The following is an 8,076-nucleotide window of genomic DNA, read 5'->3' as shown; positions in this document are numbered from 1 at the left end:
GTTAATTGGTCGCAAAAAACTCAGGGAGTTCATCCGCTGGGCGGTTATTTTAAATTTGTCGAAATTGTGTAGGCGCTAAAGCTGACAGATCTGACAGTGGTTGTAAATATAAGATGTCTTTGTAATATAAAATAAGGGATCTCTGTGTGAAAGGAGTCTGAGGCAATGCTGGAGCTATTTTTAGACGGTGTGTGTGTGAGTGAAAATGCAAATGAGTAAGCAGTGAACTGTTTAAACCACAGTTGGTTTTACAAATACTGCTGCAAACATTGTTGAGTGTGTTTAAAATGCCATTTATGTTTATTAGAGGACTATAAATAAAGTATTGAGTTGCCGTAGTGGATGTATAGTAATTGACTGAGTTTGGATGTAGATATATAAATATATTGAGTGCACTGTATATACTTAAGATTAACATATTACTTTCAGTAGTAACTTTTCTCCAGCATTAGTTGCTGGTGTGGTTTATTTTTTCAATTTCTTGTGTGTGCGGTGAGAAGTAATGGAGGTTTCAATTTTTTGTTTGTTTGTTTTTTACTTGCTCTTTTTGTATATGACAAGCATGTCTAAAATACTCTTAGGAAAGTGTGTTTTGAGTTATATTCCTCAACTCTGGTCACAGTTTAAGTGTGAATGCGGTGACTAGAAGGTTTTGAATGATGAATAAAGGTGTGAGAGGTATTTCTTTGGTGATGTAAAGTAGGATGTTTTAAAGTTTGAAAGTGTTTTTAATTTGAGAGAGGCATGAGTGATGTTATAAGAGTTTGAGTTTCTTTTCTTTCAGTTTAAAAACACATAAGTACATACACTTGGTACACCCGTTTACTCTTTGACTTTATTAAAACAGACGGTGTATTTGAGTCTGAATTTCAGTAATTGTATGTTGATATGGTAATTTAGTTTATGTTAGGTGAAGGAGATGTCCATCTCTGCGTCTTGCAGGATTGAAAGTGAGCACGTTGAAGGTTGTGATGTGAATGCTGTGAGTACTCGATTTGAATGATTCTGTGTGATGTGTACAAAATAATAAATAATAATAACACTATGAAAGATTATAGTAGAGTGAGTGCAAGGCGGTGTGTGAACAGAGGAAGTCTGCAGAGTGTGTGTGCGTGAAATAAGGGTGTATTGTTTTTACATCAAGATTTAGTAGAACTAAAGTAGAACGTTACAAACCAACAGATAAAAAAGTAAAATGAAGAGAGAAAATAACTGACAATTACATTAATGAATAGAAAACACACATACACAAAGTGCCATATGTGAAATTATTCTAGGAAGGAATCAGAAGTGAGATAGTTTAATATAAGATGCAATGAAGGAAGCAGCTTACACTCCTTTAATTTCCAGAGCCAGTGTGTTCCCTCCCCTGCCCACTTGGGCCCCGTATCAGGTGAGTATGGAAGGCTGGATAGCCCATGACGGGTAAGATCGCACCTCGAAACCCTGGGACAACCTAAGGCAGGCACAGTCACGATTACTCGGCCTCACTCAGTCCCTGTGAGCTCAGACTCACTGGTGAGATGAAGTGAAGAAGACGGGACCTCAAGGGTAAAGCCGCTGGGCTAAGGCGGAGGGGGTAAGTGGCAAGTGGAGCCCTAACTTCTGGCTGAGGACAAGGAATGCTGTTATTTAAGGGGAAATCAAAATGAGGGTTAGTAAATTTGGGAAAGAAACTGACGGCTTAAGTGGAGAATTATGAAGGAGTCTGACACACTGCAAAAGCAACATACACAAACAGAAAATGCATTAACCTTATAAAGACAAGACAAGCTCATGATGATTATTTGTATAGATACTGATTAAACCTGGCTTAGAACACAAAGATACGCAATGAAGATCAGCTTGCTACTTTTATGAGTGGTAGAATGGTGTGAATGGTTAATGAAATACACTTGAGTTTGAAGCTGAGGAATAACTCAAAGAAGTTATATGACGAAGGGAGTGAGTTATGAAAACAAACGGTGATTAAAGTAGTTTTAAAAAGAGTGACTTAGGAGTGCTCTCTCGTACTGAGTGATCAAGTAGTGATCACTGTAGAAAGAAATAAAATGATTTAATGAGTTGGTAATGTTTAAACATATGTTTCTGTTGTTACAGCAACTCATTGAGAGATGACTCAGTATGCAAATTAGTTGGAGTGAGTGGTGACGAAGGAACTTCCTGTGTGTGTGTGTGTGTGTGTGTGTGACTGAGGAAGTGACTTTCAGAAGAGGAAGCATGGCAGACAAGAGAAGTACAGATTGGGGTAGGAAATTTATAGTTTAGTGATTATACGTTGTCGTAAGGGGGTTTTATGCTGAATTTAAGTATGTTAAAGGGGGTGATTTTTGTGTGCAAATTGTGTGGTTTTAATGAGACTTTCGGAGTATTGAGGAGGTGAAATTATGTGATGGCAAAACTTTTGTGTGCTTAAGGTTGTTGAAGTTGTTGTGGTGATGGGTTGATGTTGTCCGTTAGGTTCGGGTTGTTGTTGTTTTTGTTTTTAATAAAGGGAGTTTGATTAAACATGGACATGTCTAGAATTGGGCCCATTATTTTGTAACAGTGCACTTAAAGAAAACCTGTCAGGTGATTTTGTTTTGTGTTCTCATGAGCTAATAATCAGCTCTATTTGTTCTCATTTTTGTTTTAAGCAGGCCTGCAACAGCTCTGACAAATTCTCGGGGAGAGCAAATATAAGGGGGCTTTCCAGATTACAATTAGCTGAGGAGAAAGCTACCTGTGGGGACTATTCAGGTCGTAAGTCCCTGTAAAAAGGATTTTATGCGAGTCAATCCAGTCCAAAAGCATAAAGAAATATTTTCCTATGGAAAATAAAAAAGGACTGAGCTCATTTTGCTGAGGGTGGAGAATCTGACGCGGGAAGCTCCACTATTAGCAAAAATATGGAGTGAATGTGTGAGTGAATGTGAGGATGAATAAATGTGGACAAACAATTTGTTTTTACCAGAGAAAATTTCTGTTTTGTTTTGTTGACTGGGGTTAGATTATGGGATTATAGTATATTGTTGGGAGAAGGCCAAATGTTACGGGGGAGGCATTTTCTGATATAACTCAGTTACCATTAATTGTAGAAACACATGACTGATAATTGTTCTGTGTTAAGTTTATTTTTATGACATAGATTGGATCATGAGTGGGGAAAACTGAGCATTTTAAGTTTTGTATAGTATTGTGGATGTATAGTATTTTTGACACATGAAATGTGTCAAAAAATAAAAGGGGGAATTTAGGGTTTAATAATGTAGGATTATTTCAGGACTTTTTGGGGTTTTTGGTCATTTGGGTATGGTAAAACTGAAACTGTTATTTTTATGTTAAGGTTAAAGGATTAAAGAACTGAATCCTGTTTAGAAGATACAATACCAGGGTTTTAAAGCTGTGTACAAATCTTAGAGGGAAATTGTGGGACACGTTGACAAAAAGATATCCTTTGGGGAAAATTAGTGAGGGTTGAAGGAGGAGAACAGGTTTGATTTCTTTTGATTTCTAGAAGTAGTGGTTATAATGTAGGCTTACACAGACAGATATTACACAGAAACACACATGACAGTATTGATTCCAGGCAAAAGGCCTCAAATTCATTTAGCTTTTAACTGAACTTAAAGAAGGACCAAAGAGGAAGGAAAGCATATATTTTGGTTAAGTCTGATAAACTAGAATTAGAAGGTATTGTTAAATTAAAAGGAGCAAATGAAATAAAAAGGCTATACCAAAAACGGGTTATAACATAGGAAATGTGAGGTTAAAATGAAGTTAACACATAGGAGTTGTTTTTAGGCAGCATTTAGCTATGATGAAATGTATACAGGAGTAATTGCTTATATGCTTAAACTTAATTGATTAAAGTGGTTGTTTTCTTTTGGATCTTTTAGTAGAATAGGCGCTTACGATGATTTTCTTGTTAAAAAGGTGACTTAAGATTAGAGTAGAGGAACTTGCAGCAGCGACAATTTGTGCACAGGATGTTGATGATCAGATAAGGGAAAAATAGAGCGAGCAACCGGACGTGAAACCAGCGCTTAAAGAATTTTAAAGTGATGAGGAACGTTGAAGAATATATATAAATACAAGTCAATAAGTTAAGAGCATAATTAGGATCATGCTTTTGATTAAAGAGTCCCAAATAGGATAAGTTAGGGAGGTGCAGGAAAAGGTGTTTTGTTTCCTTTGCAGAAGATCTCGACGACCACAGGGAGGTCCGAGACCACCAGAGAGGGACCGAGAAAACCTAAGCTTACACATGGAGTGTTCTCGAATGGGAGCGGGTGTTTATTACTGGACCAATTAGATGACATGAGGTTGTCTGAGCGAGGACACAATGTATTGCGACCTCTGGTGTTCCAGAGGTCGAGAGAGGGAATGTGGAGCAGGGAAATTATTTTACTGCTATTGTTAAATAATCATCATTATTACCATTGCATTAATAATATAATCTGCAGTATGATCATTGCTTTAACAATGTAACAGATAGCTTTAAGATGGCCTTAAGATGTTTATGATGATGTTAACTTTGTATTCCAGGTGCAGTTATGGCTATTTTGTACACATTGCATATCTGTGCTTATTTGAGTTGATGTTCAGGTTCTTTAAAGGTCTTAAGCTTCACTGACGTGACTGTTCAGGTGATACATGCTGAGGGAAAACTAGAACATAGAAGGAATTGCAATACATGCTTACAAAACACTTATATATCAGGTCATTTCATATTAAGGTTTTAGTAGAGGTTCTTGGTTAAAACATTTATTTAGTAGAAGACATACACATAGTCTCAGTGAGCCTCTGGTCTAGTGAAAGGTCAGAAGTGCAACAGGTGAATTGAGAAAGAGCATGTGAGGTCGTGACACACACACACACACACACATGAGTTAGATTTATTTAGAGGAGAGAGAGATTAGTCATGTCTCGGTAAAAGAGGAACCGTCCTTGTCTTCTCGGCAAGAAAGAGGAATTGAAAGGTTGACCGGAGGAATCGGCCATGAAAATAGAAGATGATCTTCTGGGTTAAAAGTCATTGTGGTGTTGATCTGATCTATGTATAAAATGTATCTGTGACGCATGAAGGGGCGTCAGTAAATCAAACCCTGATGCTATAAAATATCTGTTTATGCTTTAAGTCGAAGATCAATTGCTGTCTGCGTACAGAGTTGTCTTCCCACACGTGTGTGTTCATTAAAATCATTGTTTGACCAAGATCTTCTGGACCATGGTGGTTTGTACTCTCCTTCCTCAATTTTGAACCTTAATAAGCTCTCAATGTAAATCTATCAAACAGTGAACTTTCTTTTTAATATTCTGCTTTTTAAGCAGCCTTTAATGTATGCACCACAGAATAACTGTGGTGCATAAAGTAGATATTTGAAGCAATATTGATGCAACAGAGTTCAGTGGGGAGTCAATCTTTCATTGTGTGAATTTATAGATGAAAATTATATCTGTAAAATGAAAATTAAACCAGCTTCATCTCAAAGAATAAATGAATTAACTTCCTATCGTGTTCACTATCTTCTATATTTGTTACTGACTGTAGTCACTTCATGATATAACCACACTTTGACTAGTTGACACAGAAGATAAAGTTAACCTTTCCCAAGACCAGACATTGGCTATATCATATGACTCATTAAACTCATTAAGTTAGGACATTATAAAGGATAACTATTAAAGGTGCCACTAAAAGTCAAAAGATAGCCATATGTTGTAATTTTATTGCAGTTTTTGTTTGATAACAGCATTTTGATTATTTTGTAAGTGATTTAAGTGTTAGTCACATGTTTAGTGAGGGCTGTTAATTATAGATTTAATTTCTGCTAAAAGGGAGCATTTAACAGTTATTTTCATTAGAAACGGCGTTTCCCAGAATCCTTTGTGGTAGATGAAAGTTACTCTGGGTTTTAGCTAGCAAAGAAAGTTTGGGAAGCCATTATATGTTGCTCTGATGTCGAGCAGTTTATTTGTTGTACATTCCCCTTTTTGAAGCCTTATATAAAGACTATCGTTTCTCCAATTGATGTCCGATCCATTTTTTTGGGCTAGTGGATTTGCCACAACATTTTTTGGTGCCGAAACCTGGGAGAAATGAGCGAACAGGACTTACGTGGAGCCGCGGCCGCCGAAGCTGCGGGAGTGGCAGATGATGAGCATCAGAGAGAAATGGAAAGAACAAAACGGAAACGTGGGACGATAAGAGGTGCTACCACACGACTTGTACATCAAATTGACTCCGAAATGGCTAAACCAGATCCGGACACTGACCATCTGAGCGCATTACTGGAAATGCTGTCGGCAAAGGAGCTCAGCTTGTATGCCTTAGATAGTGAAATAGAACGTAAAACAGCTCTGGATGACCTGGAAATGGAGATCGAAAGCACAGAGGAATATAAGGAGCGCATCATCCTGTCCAAGAGCCGTGCACGGCGCATAATTAAGAGAAATGAGGATTGCCGCGAACGAGCCGCACATCAAAGGGTGAGTGACGCTAACTCTGCTCATTCATTGGCACAGAGAGCATCGGTAAAGCTTCCTAAGCTGATCATTCACAAATATGATGGAGATGCCAGTTTGTGGCAGGAGTTTTGGAGTCAATATGAAGCTGTTATTCACCACAATGATGCACTATGCAAAAGAGAGAAGTTTACCTATTTGAAAACCTATCTCACTGGCCAAGCAGCAAAGGCAGTTGCAGGACTAATGTTGACGGATGAAAATTATGACAACGCAATTGAGTTACTGCAAAACCGATTTGGAAGAAAGGATGTAGTAATTAGTGCGCACATGTCAAAACTGCTGAACCTCACACCTGTTAAAAAATCCTCTGATGTGCATGCTTTGAGGCAGCTATATGATGAATGTGAAATTCAGATCAGAAGTTTAGAGTCATTGGGTGTAGTGTCAGAAAGCTACGGAAGCTTGTTATGCCCAATATTGCTAAAGATGATTCCAGATGATATAGCTCTTGAATACAGCCGTCAGAGAAATGGAGATGAAGAGTGGAAAGTGTCAGAAATGGTCACATTCCTACAGAAGGAGGTTCAGAGCAGGGAAAGAACGCTGCAAATGACAAAGTCGTACAACCCACAGAAAGCTGAAAATAAACTGTACAAGCCACCGTTCAACGATGTGAGGTTTAAAAGGCCTAGCATACAATCTACTGCTGCCCTGTACACAGCCAGCCAGAAACAAAACACCTGTATATTCTGTGAGAGTGACGATCACAAATCGCAAAACTGCCCAAATAATGACACGCTTCAAAGAAAGGACAAGTTAAAGAGAATGGGGAGATGTTTTGTGTGTTTGGGACAGAAACACATTGCAAGATTCTGTAAGACCAAGAATGTGTCCTGTGAGAAATGTGGACGGAGACATCACGTTGCTGTGTACGGTGGTGAAAGGGTGGATGTACAGGCCCCATCCCAACCAGAAGAAGCAGTGGTCTCCTCCGTGCTCCCTCATTCAGTAAGAGTGAAACCAGGTGAACAGAACACTGTGTTGCTACAGACTGCAAAGGTGTGGATTGAAGGCCCGTCAGGCAGAAGGATAGCTCGTTGCTTATTAGATGGAGGCAGCCAAAGAAGCTTCATACATGAAACGTTGGTGAAGTGCCTAAATTTACCAGTAATAAGGCAAGAGACATTGACACTACACACATTTGGGTCCTCCTTTCCCACAAGATCACCTTCACAGCATAGTGAAGGTTATGCTAAAAAATATCTGGGATCCTAGCCAGAGTATTGTAATAGAAGCTGTGGAGACCCCACAAGTGTGCTCGGCAATAATGAAGGTTCCTGGTGAACAGATCCAGCATGAGCTTAAGAAAAGAGGATCACAACTGGCTGACTTCCCAGGATCCAATGAGGAACCAGAGCTTGCTGTCCTCATAGGAGCTGACTACTATTGGCAGATCGTGACAGGAAGGGTGGAGAGACTTACAGAAACATTGGTGGCACTGGAGAGCACCTTCGGATGGTCTGTTCAGGGGCCGGTTTCTGCCTCAAGTGTTACAGAGGCAGCCTGCATGTTCCTTCCGTGTGAGGAAGAGAAACTCCTCTCCAAGCAACTGAAAGCATTCTGGGA

Source organism: Mchenga conophoros, linkage group LG14 (assembly GCF_057382185.1).
Source record: "Mchenga conophoros isolate Kocher_MC1m ecotype Shallow Benthic linkage group LG14, M_conophoros_male_GT1.1, whole genome shotgun sequence".
In the NCBI taxonomy this organism is placed as follows: domain Eukaryota; kingdom Metazoa; phylum Chordata; class Actinopteri; order Cichliformes; family Cichlidae; genus Mchenga; species Mchenga conophoros.
The sequence above is the reverse complement of the archived record's forward strand: the minus strand, read 5'-3'. Positions refer to the sequence as shown.